Below are 12873 nucleotides of genomic sequence, written 5' to 3'. Positions count from 1 at the left end.
TGAGCATCCTTCTGCAGGAGAGGGAAGCCAGGCTCTCTCCCACTCCTCATCCAGACCCAGAGGACACAGTCAGCTGTTGAAGTTCCTGAGGCGAGGTTCCAAATCAATGAAACATGGAGTATTTTTACAGTTTTCACAGTACAGGATACTCTATGGTGTGAACTCTTGACTTCTTAGACTGGTTTTGGTGCTACCCTAGGTTGGGTTTTGGTGCTCCCAAAGCAATAAACTTAGCCAATGTAAATATTATCCATCAGGAAAATGAACCTTGCTACCTGAGATGAAATGGATTAGATGAACTCAGACAAACTGAATTCAGGGCTACACTTCTGCCCAGACTTCTCTGCTAAGGATGGATCCTCAAGGTGCTCACTTTGTCCTCTCGGTGGGTTTATTGAAGTCCATCAACCTGCAAATAGGTCTTTGGGAGCACCAAACCGATTTAGGAACCCCAATATTGTTGGTTTCAAGAACTTTCAAAAACTCATCCCTGCTCTCCCTCACTGTCATTTTTCAGATACACAGAGTTCCTGTTTATTGCTACTTCCCAACAGACAAGAGAAAAGCTCACAGATAGATTTTCTGTTTAGGAAATAGATCTTGGCTGAATTATTCAGAAAGACTAATAATATCCAGTTCAAGAAAACTAAAAAGGGGCTTAGAAAACTACAGAGCTAAGGGGCTTTTATATAGCAACCAATTGTTATGGCTCCTTTTAATTAAATACAAATTAATTAATTGATATGAAGTACTGCTAGGCAATTATTTTGCTGATATTTTGTCTCTTTTGAGACACATTTGTTTACTCCATCTATCATCTGCTAAAGCCTGCTAAAGCCTACCCCCATGCACTATTTTAAGAGCATATTTAAAGAGTTAAACCTAAGTTTGTACAGTCAGAAACTTTTACATCAATTTCACATTTGTGTTAATGGTACGCACATTAGACCCAATAGTATTTACATTTTTTAATCCATCTCCCATCCCTAGGCCATCATTGTACATGAAATATTGCATCTTAATGAATTTTTCTGGTTAAAAGATTTTAAAATAAATGAATAAATAAATAAGTAATGAAACACTGATATTTATCTCACTGTATACAAGCTTCCTGACTGATTTTTTTTTTTTACATTCTGATTTGCAATGATATATTTTCATCATTTGCCAAAGACATGCATGAAAGTGCAAAACTGATGGCTGATTCAAGAACAAACCTTCAGTGGCAACAAGTAAACAGGAAAGAAAAAAAAAACTAAATTAGAAGGTTATCTACTTCTGGCCACAAGTGGCTAAAACAACTATTAACAATGCTTATTTTCAAGGCTACTGCCTGACACATCCTCCAGCATGCATGTGGTCCATATGCTTAAGTCAATGGGTTAATGTCAGTTGACACACTATAGACATGCCACTCCTTCTGATGATTTTCTGCTGTATATGTTTAAAAAATAGCAGAGTGAAGAGTGATTATTTTACCACTGGTGAACTAGAGTAGCTTATGGGGGCCCAAAAAGCCTTCATAGAAAAAGAACAACCTGAAACTATGCACAAACACAGCTAAAGACTAGAGTAAAACCCCATCGCAAGGCAAGTGTTGAAAAAAGGGTTGACTAAAAGTCACTAAGCACCTGTTGAACTCTGGCTAAACTTTGGGCTGTGTGTGAGCAGAACCATGATTTGCCCTAATTCAACCCCATTCCTAACCAAAATTATCCAGCTGGCCAGTCACCGTCTTCTGTCCGCAACAGACATGGACACAGATAACCAGGGACTAGGGTGCGCTGGAGAACCCCTGCAAAGCACACGACTAACGAGTCTGCTCTTTCAAGGCATTTTGGTGGTTATGCAACCAAAAGCAATGCATATTTTGATGAAGTTTTCATTACAGCTCCCATGGTATTCCCAACTCCCACCATGGTTAGGAAGTCACAAGGTCACCAGGCTGCTGAGGATACCAAGCCACCCACTTTGGATTGCATGAGTCTGCAGCGAGTTGCTTTTCCCTCTTGTCCTCAACTGCTAGTGCTGTGGCTTTGCTGTCTCCAAGAGGATTTTTACATATTGGTGTGGGACCTGGGACTTTGATGTGTCTCGAATACGTCTGTTCTCTCTTAGTGGTTTGTGTTATCAGCAAGTTTCCATGACCTTTCTTCTTCATCAAAGCACAAAAATGTGCATGCAAAGATTGGGCTGAGGAATTTTTCCTATTTACTTGTAACCAAACTAGATATTTTGACGTGTTAATCATACTTAGAGGACTTCACCAAAGCCATCAGTGACTTAACCAACTGTCCCATCTTCATCTGGAGGTAACAGACGACTGCGGCACATCTGGGCTGTTAGACCAACCATGTCGAAGGTTGCTGCTGAAAGGCAGGACACAGCCCAGGTGACACGGGCAGCACTGAGCTGGGCTCGTTAGTGCACAAGAGAGCTCCGTGTTGATATGTAAGACACAATGTCACGGCATCTTCTGGGGCACAAATCCAGCTAGAGGGCTCACAAGAGCATCCCTGCACTGGGGCTTCCTCCGGGGTATCCCGTCTTGGCGAACACGGCGCTCCTGCCCATCAATCCTACCTTGCTCCTGCATTTATGCACATTCCAGGGCTTTGCAATGCCATAAAATTTACAGCTCGTATAATTAAGAATATGCCAGATTAAACAAATTAAAGCTCAGCTTTAAAAGCGAAAGCTGCATCAGATCAGGACATTATGCATGAAGGAAATTTCAAATTCAAATCACCAGCATCTGAAGGCTGAGAACACAAAGGCCATACACGAGTAGCAGCGAAGTGCTCCGAGACCTATTTTCTAACCTCAAGGTACAATTCACGGCACGGGGCATTAGGAGGTCACTAAGATTAATTGAGTGCAAGGGTTAGTTGGAGATTTGTGGGGAGGCAGCTTTTTTATTATTATTTTCCAGGAAAAAAAAATAACTTCAACTGAAATTTGCATTGGTGAAAGGTTTCTCTCATTCTGATGCATTGTTGGGGATAGGAGGACCAAGAAGGGACAAACACACACGGTGACAAACACCCTTCCCACAATAGCCATGTTGGTGGCAGGCAGTGGACAGTCTTTTTCACTCCAAGTGATTTTTTCTTTAATGAAAAATATGAAATTTTCAGGCTTTTTATCTTATATTTTTGTGAAATAAAAACATAAATGGTCAAAAAATATGATCATGAAGGCTTGGAATTCAATACTGAATATTATATTGCATATCAGATCCTATCAGACACTAAGAAAAACAGTGTTTCTTCACAAAATAGGAAACTGGTGACAAAAATAGGAGACCATGGCCAAGGAGCCCGATCCCATATCCGTACATGAGACGTTCCCCTCCTGCACTGCACTCCAGGCAGCTCTTGCACCCAGAATTCAATGAACACAAAGTTATGCACTGCTGCAAAATGATTCTATTATGGATTTTTACAAACGTCTGATAAACTTGGTTAGAAAAATCTCTGAGGCCAGCAGCAACCTCCATTTTCCCATTTGTTTCATGAAAGCTATGCATTACATTGGCATTAGGTATATAGATATTTCTGAGTATATATAAAAATATCAACACTTGTTTCAGCTTGAAATCATGTTTTGTATACAGTTTGTGCTACATTTCAATAAGCATCTAATTAAGATGGATTTGCTTTTTATCCAGGGCTCTTGCAAATATTGTTTATCAGAGCTGCTTCCCATTGCAACAGCAACTAGAGCTGCAATATTTACACATGGCAACTGTGAGTCGCTCCAACAAAAAAAAGAGTTTCAAATATTAAGCTTGTTTTTGTCCTTGCTGACAAAACCAGCAAATCTACCCAAGGCACAGGGCATTTTCAGGGCTTCAGAAAACTCTGCGCTAACAATACCTTTGTCATTTTATAATATTGGACTATTTTTCCCATCATTTAAACACAGAAAGAAAATGTCTCGCTTCCTTATTTAGCAGGCCTGGAATACCATTATCAATCATCAAATATATATTAGACACATTCATTCTTCCAACAAATTATTTCAGAAAACTGAGAGACTTATTACAGTAACTCTCACCACAAAAACAGCAATAAAATCTGGGGGTTCCTTCACTTCTGCCTCAGTCTTGGAATTTGGGAAGCAAAGTCCTTACCAAGAGCCCATCCCTTGGAGCCAATATCTGATAGTTTTCTGAGAAAAAGCCTTTCTTTCCGCGGTTCACATATTGAAAATATCAAAAAAGGTATTATCCATTATAACCATCTACAACTCTAGCAATGTAACCAGATTAAGCACATTTTTAATCCCCCTATGTTCTTGTACCCAGTAAAGCAGATTTAAATCTATTTTTTCTATTGCTGTGAGCAGAGGGAGTCATAAGACACACATTTGAAGGATATAATTTATTCCAAAAGTTTCAGTGAGGTTTTTTTGATCAGCCGCGAAGCCGCGCTCATCAGGATTTGTAATAATACACTTATTGTATCTGATGTTGGGAATCCATCCTTTGTAATACCTCTTGACATAATTGCGGCTTTTGACATACTCAATCGTGGAATCCTTCTAAACCATCTTGAAAAATATGTTGGTCTTTCAGGTCCGGTTATTCAGCAGTTCAAATCTTATTATAACCATCGACAACAGTTTGTTAATATAATTTCTCCCCATTCCTCCTCTTACATTGTCATCTGGAGTCATCTGTTACAATGTCACCGGCGGTCCCCAGGGGAGCTCCTCCTGGTTCTCCATCTCCTTTATCTACCTGCTGCCTTTAGGAGCTGCGATGCCCTCCCTATAGAGACGTGGCTTCCCTTATCGTGCGCCCGCTGACACCGCACCTGGTAATTTGCTGTGCCTTGTGCCTATTGATCTGATCAATATTCTAATGCTTCCCCCTCCTGCTCGCCTGGTTAGATGAGACATCCTTAAAAAAAAGAAAAAAAAAAAGGACAGAGGGGTGGATTTCTTTAAACGTTTGGATATGATACCCCAGGCAAAGCAAGGTTTTGATCACCTACCTTTTCGCAGCCAGAAGATTCATATTATTGTGCTTTTCAATTCCAGAATTGCTTTATTTATTTATAAATTTCCACATATTTGAGCATGTAAAAATGCCCAACCATACTATAAAAACTCAACTGTAAGCTATAAAAAAAGGGAAAAGAAAGGCATGAAGCAAAGAAAAGGAGTGGAGCAAAGCAAAAAGAAAATCAGTACTCAGTTGTATCTTAATTTCACCAACTCGGCTGCTATATATGACACTACTTCGAGAGTATGGGACTGGTCAATCTGAGTTATGGTAGCAGAATCTGAACTTTAATAAATAATATACTACATACTGCCCATAAAATACAATTGGAGGCTGCTGTTTCAGAAGTGCTGGGTACTTGCAGTTCCTGGAGTTTGGTTGGCTATAAAGAATGCACAGAACGTCAAAAATCCAGCCCAATTCTGGGTGACATAAATACCCCTCTGCTCCCATCACAGCAGCACTAAAAGATTAGTAGGAAAAAACATCCCCTGGTAAGGGACGTATCCATCTCCTTCCCCACAACAGCAAATTGGCAACTCCCGACTTTCTCGGAGAAGAAAAGCGATGCAACATTATTTAGATTCCCGTTTCTCTTCCTCTGGCTTTTGCCTGTTATTCCTATGCTTCCCCTGATTATCCGAATCTCCCCATCTGAAGCAAATAACAGGCTTTGCCACCATCAAAGTGGTGCTACCACCTCACTCTACTCTTAGATCTATGAAGGGCACAAAGAAAATATATAGAGATACTTTTAAAATAATCTTCTTGCGAGAATCTCTCATTGATACCAAAAGACCCTCAATAATGTACAGTAATGTACATGCAAAGAACACACAGTTGCATATAGTGAATGAGCCCCTGGCTTTATTTCTGTACAAAGAAGCTTGCAACTGAGCCAAATACCTATGTGGCCTCTTGCAACTAGGTGTTCTTCTGTTCCTATGGAAGAGCCACATGGAAGAGGACATTGACAACCAACCAGAAATGTGCGACCCAGAGGTGTAGAAATATCAACCCAAATTAACTTTGCTAAAGTCACCTAAATAAACTTTGCCCCAGTAACATTGAAAATCAAGCTAATTGCATCTAGGAAAAAAGAGCTTTTGCCAGGCACTTCAAACATCTATCCTCAGTCCTCAGCTGTCAGTCCTCACCTGTACCACGGCTGTGTTTTACTCCATCTAACAAATTTTAGCAGTAGAGAAATTTGAGGTCGAGGGCTCCAGTTTTAATCAGATCAAAACGGAAGTGATGGCTGATCCAGTATCAAAACCTAAGCCTAAAAGAGGGCAGCACAACCTGACTTTGAAAATGCCTCTCATGGCTCCTTACCCAGCAATGACAGACGTTTTCCCTGAATATGGTCAAGCATGATAAGGCTGCTTGACAGAAGATGACCTTTATTTAGTTACATATAAGATTTTTGATAGTTCACTTGAATACAAGACTAATACAAGACTCTGCTCCATTTCTGTGAGTGAGCATATCACAGCAAGAAAAATTAAAAAAAAAAAAGAAAAAAAGGTTAGTCACACACAATCTTTAAAAAAATTTAAAAATTAATTTTTTATTGATAGCAGTGGGGCTGTCAGGGAGCAAACCTAATGCAAATTAAACAATTAATGGATCAGGCATGAGAATAATTATTGTAGAAAAGGCCTGGGCTGTGTCTTTTCCAAATGGAGGACATGGGACTGATGCAGAAATGACCCAAGCGGGCCCTACTCGCTCGTTCAATAAGGGTCCACTCAAATTCCATCTGTGAACATTTGGTCAATCCTTTTATGGCAACGGGGCTATTTCTCCAAGTTCATATTAATTTTGGTGCACATCTGTGCACTCACCTAATCCCTTCCCACATGCCACTTCAATTGCAATTAAAAGAACAAGTCAAATCTTTGGCAAATTTTAATCACAGTAAAGTCTGGGGGATAATTTGAAAAATTAGAAAAAAACTTTTCCTTTTTTTCTTTCTATATCACTTCAGTAGAAAATAATCCACTTGACGATCACAAACCTGGAGTTTACTCTACAATCAACAAGTAAATTACTGTTTTCAAGTTATTATTATGATTCCTGACCTCATGCAATCTGCATCTTTATTTTAAGCAAACAACTGCAATAGCTTTAAATAAAAAATGCAGTACGCATTTACATTTTAAGCATAGCATATTAATAGGAAGCAGGAAGAGAAAGACGACAACTGGAAATGTCAACTAGTTTAATCATACTTAATATGAAAAGACTGCTATAACTTTAAGAATGCAGCTTAGCTGACTTTGGAGCTTAGGTTTTTATTTTTCTGCTTTATAGCATGCTTCAAAACTACTTGGACAAATACAAAACAAGAATTACAGTGCACCATAAGTTATTTTAATATCCTGTAGTGGTGTATACTTCCAATGAAATCCCAAGACTATTATTAAGGTTCTGTGTTTGTGTGAAAATGTCAAGTTGTTTCGAGTGACTACATACTCTAAATTATATATAACTGTTACTTTATAGCTAATAGGCACTAAAATTACTTTAAAACAGAAATGTAAAGTTATATTTTCATCCTTTTTGACAGATAATAAAGCTTATTTATGAGATACATTTTCTCAAGTATTAAAATATATAATGTTTACAAAAACATTAAAAACTCTCATACTCGATATTTAAGCAAGAAACAGAGCCATCATGTAGATATTTTCCCGGATATATCCAGCGCGAAGCCAAATAGATGATAATACAATAATTTCACCCGCGAAAGTCATTTGTTTAATACGGCAAAGAATAAAGAGGGTTGTGTCTCGGAAAGAGATGGAGATGTTTTTCCTCTCGCTGCCTGTCATTAGGCTGCAGGTATGAAACCCCGGTGCACTGGGTTTAGATGAAACGATGCTCTGTGAGATGCTCCGTCCTCCTTTCGAGCCGCAGCCGCTGGGACGTGGCCCGGTTCCTGCTCTGGTGCCGCTTCTGCGGGAAGGCTGGTCCGGGATGGAGCAGCGCGGGCTCCGCTCGGTGCCTTCCAAGATCCATGCAGGGTTTTCTGCTCGTTTTCAGGAAATCGCAGCCTGCACAGGATTCAGGAGAGCGCTAGCAAGGTAGAGATGTTTGCATGTCATGTGAATGGACTATGTGTGTTTCCAAGAAACACAACACGGGAAAAGAAAGATGTGTTTTATACTGACCCTTTCCAGCAAGCTCTGGGGGATCTTCCTGCCTCCTTATGGAGGCAGCACTGGAGAACTTGTGGAAGCCCTTAAATCCCACCGCTCAGGCCCACGCCAAGGTCACGTTTGACTCATGGTGGTGGCACACGTGAGCTTCTCCCTAACGTGGGCAGCAGCACAGCTCAACCTGGCTCAGTTAAGAGCAAATCTGAAAGGTCTTTAGTGGTCCTCTCTGAGAAGCTTCCCCTGGCCATCCTTTTTGCAAATTTATTTTCACCCCTTCTGCAAAGCAGCAGTGCTTTGTCCTCCCAGCCTGGGAATGGGAGGACATTAATTTAATGCATTTTGCAGGAGGACCAACTACCAATACGCAACTAGATGACAAGATGCACTCACAATTTTTCCTCGCTATAAATAACACCCCTGAAATGCATTACTTCAGAATATTAATGGTAGGCCTCCAAAAACAAGATCTCACCTGAAAGATGCAAGGCAATGCTGGAAATTTGCTTCCATTAAAACTCCAAAGCTCCCCAAAAACACATCAAAAATAGAGCACTGTCAACACCCCTAAAAGATTAACCATGTGCATTAGCACCACACATTTCAGTGTGCGCTCTCCCGGCCAAATGCAGGGAAAACCTCGTGCCATTGTCTTTGGTGTCCCCCAAAGGGCACGGTGGCTTTCTGTGCTTTAAATAGGTCATTGTTATCACCATCCTGTTTGGCGATTTACTTATTTTTTAAGACCCATTAAGTGCCTATGGATGCTTTTCAACTACAGGCGCTGGCCGCCCTCATTTATAAGCCGATGCCTTATTACATGACTTTCCTAAACTCTCTTTTTCCTTGGGTTGTTTCAATTTATCTTATATCAGCACTCTAGCGAGACAATGATAAAAAATAAAGGTATTTTCTTTTGTCATGTAGAAAATGTGATTCATTCGTTGTCTTTAACAGGCCTTCAGACCACCAGACATATGTTCAATGTTTGGCAGCCATAAAGAAAAAAATACAAAAAGAAAAAAATACACAACATCAGCAGCTAAACAAATATATCTATTTGTAAGGGTTATAAATCAGCACAAGTTATTCTGGCACTACTTTATATAAGACATTAGTGGGAGTATATTTGAAATACCGTGCGCTGTTACGGTCACTATATTACGGACGGGACATTGCGAAGGTGCAGAGGAGGGCAACCAAAATGATTCAGGGTTGGGGGCACGGGAGCGAAGGGAGAGGAATGAATCCGGAGCGGGACCGCGGTGGGGTGCACGGACCGGCCGCACCGCGAGCCGGCCGCGGCGCACGCGGATGCTCCGGGGGGAAGGAGCGGGCTCGGAGCTCCAAGTTGCGGGAGCAGTAAATAATTCAGGAGCATGGGAAAAAAAAAAACTGACAGGGAGGAAATTATCCATCCATTCATGTACTGAATTTCAGATTAGAGGAGCTAAAAAATGCTGCACATAAAGTAGTGCTAAAAGCAAAATATTGCCTTTCAGGAAGGAAAGCCTATTTTTTTCCAACTTTTTTTTTTTTTTCTTAAGATAGGGGAAATGAAAGGCTCCTTTTTGCACCTGCAAAAAACTGGTTTTTGCTGCGGGGAAAGAAATGAGGCTGCGTGTGAGGAGGAGGGAAACAGAGGGTCGGAGGATACCCCGTAACCCAGGACCGTGGGCCAAGGACCCAGAGACCCCATGTGGGGCAGTGCCCGCTCCCAGCTCCCAGCACTCCCATGCCCAATGCTGAGCCTGGTGCTTTCCCCCTTTTCCAGCTCAGCCGTGCAGGGAATGCCGTTATCCTTGGAGGAGCGCGGATCCGAGCGCAGCAGAAAGGCAGAGCGACAAAGGTGGCAGGGCAGTGAACACAGCAAAGGAAAGAAAAATGCTGCCAAATAAATCTCTAATTTTTATTATTTGCAAGAGCAAGAGGTGCCAGTGTCTGCTCCATGCCACATATATCCACACCAAGCACCACGTGTGAGACTGCAACAAGTGCAGGGGAGGGGGTGGGCAGCACAGGGAATTTTTTTAGACCCTTTTTGTCTCTCCCAGAAAATGAATGGAGGGAAGAGAGGATAGAATATTTGGTCTCCACCCAGAGAGGCAGCCAAGGCTCCCCTTAATTAAGCACATTGGTATGTGGTGCACATGGCACAGAATGAAGAGCTGCAATCTACCCTGCAAGGGGCAATCTCAGCCGCTCACTTGTAGCGCCAGATATTGCTGTGGCTAAATCAGTCCTTTGATTGATGCTTGGTGGAGGCATAAAACATTTAAATATAATATCTGCCTTCCAAAGGGATAAGCATTCCCCGCGTTGCTGCTATTGGAAATGCAGGAAAGGGGGATCTGCATTGGAGAGAAAGGAGCAGCTCCGATGAGAGGGGAGCGTGACCCAGGCCCGGCCATCGCAGGCAATTTTCACCCTCCGGAAGGACCACGCCGTGTCAGAGACCAAATTACAACCCGTCTGGTCAGGGAGACTCAAAGCTCAGGAGATTCGGTGCGGAACAGCGAGCTGGAAGTGCTCTATATGCCTGTCAAGGGCTCGATTGCATTATGGATGAGGATGGACTTCAGTTTGGGACAGTGCAGAGATCCTTAACGGAAGTTTTCCTTCCTGGGCAACACTTGCACGGCTCGGATTCTTTGGAGAAAACCTGAACTATAATTTTAAAGGCAAAGAAATTCAATTTCTGAATGCCATTTGCTGCCCCTCCCTTGTTCTTTTCAAATATAATAATATATTTAAATATAATAACAACTAAACCAGTCATTGTAGCTATGCTTACTTAAGAACTTTGAATATCAGAGCAATTTTTTTTTTTCTTTAAGGGGAATTTTCCAGGAAGTTATGTAAGGGATATTCAAACCAACAGTAGCAGTAACTAATATTTTAATACATGGCCAAAAAACAGCTTAGCTCTGCTCAGAAATTCCTGAAGTATTTCCTAGATCTCATGGCTGTGTGATCTAAATAGGATAAAAAAGTTGCCTTCCCAAAGGAAACTCTACAAGAAGTTTGATGGGATTTCTCTTTTTCTCCAAGAGCTTTTATTTTATAGCTTATATTCTCTCTATACCAGTGAGAAATGCATGGAAATATTCCATGGGTGACCACTGAAAGGGATTTCCAGCCCAGTTATTAGAACCACCATAAGAAATGTAGGAGTCTGGTCCATCAGAGGCCCCAAGAAAGGATACGGTCCTAATATCAAGCCTAACATCTTCACTCCTCACTCGAAGAAACCCTATTCCCAATGCAGCTCCAAAGCAGTGTTTTTTGTTTGCTTGCTTGCTTGTTTTTGGAAGAGTTCATACAGTTGTAGCAAGAGAACTTCACTATTTTTTCCAATATCTCCAAAGTCACCCCCGCGCCATGTGATGCACTCCGGCTGGAATCGCCATCGTGTAGAGCACCAAGTCAACCAGAAGAGCACAAAGCAGAACGTGGACCTCTGAATAGGCAGAATTGCTACATATGTCAAGAACAAGATGCTTGAACAGTTTAAAAAAAAAAACTAGCAAAATGTAAAAGCGAATTGGTAACCTCATGTGATATTTAAAAGCTAAACTATATTTAGGTAATGCTATTTAACTCATGTAATATGCCAAATATATTTGGAGAGTATATTTATACTGTAACTCCATTGATTTCCACATCAGGGATGAATTAGGCTTGCCTCTCTTAAGCAAATAAAATAAACATTGTACTCAATCTTTAACTTTCAAGCTAAGTATGTTCCAGCTCAAACATTCCTGTTGCCTGAGCAGGCTAATAGATTTATTCTCTGATGTCATTTTTCTCGTGTCATTTTGGAATTTGATTGCAGCATATTTAAAATGTTGGTTGCAATCATAACAAAGTGCAGCTTTTAAAGTGCATTCAGCACACACATTGTCCTTGCGGAGAATGGTTATTTGTCTCTGTCCTCTGAGGAAGAGCATGGGATGATGAGCAAAACCTGGCGTAATAAAGAAGAATGATGTGTAAAACCCCACAGAAAGAATGACTCTTTATTTCCTAAATTAAATATGCTTGGGTGTGTTAAATATCTTATCCGATACAGTTCAAGCACAACTGTAGACAAATAAAGGCAGGCTTGCTATTCCAGCCAGCAAACTGTACAAATACAGGAAAACCTTCACATATGAATAATTGATAAAGGATTAAAACCGTTAAAAGCATATATTTTCCATGCACCAAAGGTACTTGTCTAATAGGTTTCCAGTGTGATAAACAAAGTACATCTCCTGTTTCATAATTTCAAGACAGCTTCCAAATATTAAGCTAACACATTTTAATGCTTGCTCTTACTTGCAATGGGGCAACCATGGCTGTAGTATCAGGAACCACTTGGCACAGTGCTTGGAGCAAAATCAGAGAAAGAAACTAGCACATCCCATCGGCACCACTGACCCCATCCTGCGCAGGAGCACAAGATTTCCATGGAAAAATAATCTTTTTCCCATAATCATATTTAGGCAATGCTTTAAAATAGGAATTTTCTCATCAAAAGAAAATCTTACAATGCATGCTAATATCGTCAAGATATTCCTAAATTGTATATCGACAGCTAGCATTAAGGAAGGGGTGCAGAACTATCTTAGTGCGTCGCAGCAACAAGTGTTAATCTGAGCGATCTGACAGTAAAAAAGCCTATAGGATCAGTGGTCACAACTGGACAATTATTTCACT

Source organism: Tinamus guttatus, unplaced genomic scaffold (genome assembly GCF_059628265.1).
Source record: "Tinamus guttatus ecotype Peru unplaced genomic scaffold, ASM5962826v1 Tinamus_guttatus_pri_ptg000079l, whole genome shotgun sequence".
In the NCBI taxonomy this organism is placed as follows: Eukaryota; Metazoa; Chordata; class Aves; order Tinamiformes; family Tinamidae; genus Tinamus; species Tinamus guttatus.
Note: the sequence above shows the minus strand (reverse complement) of the source record.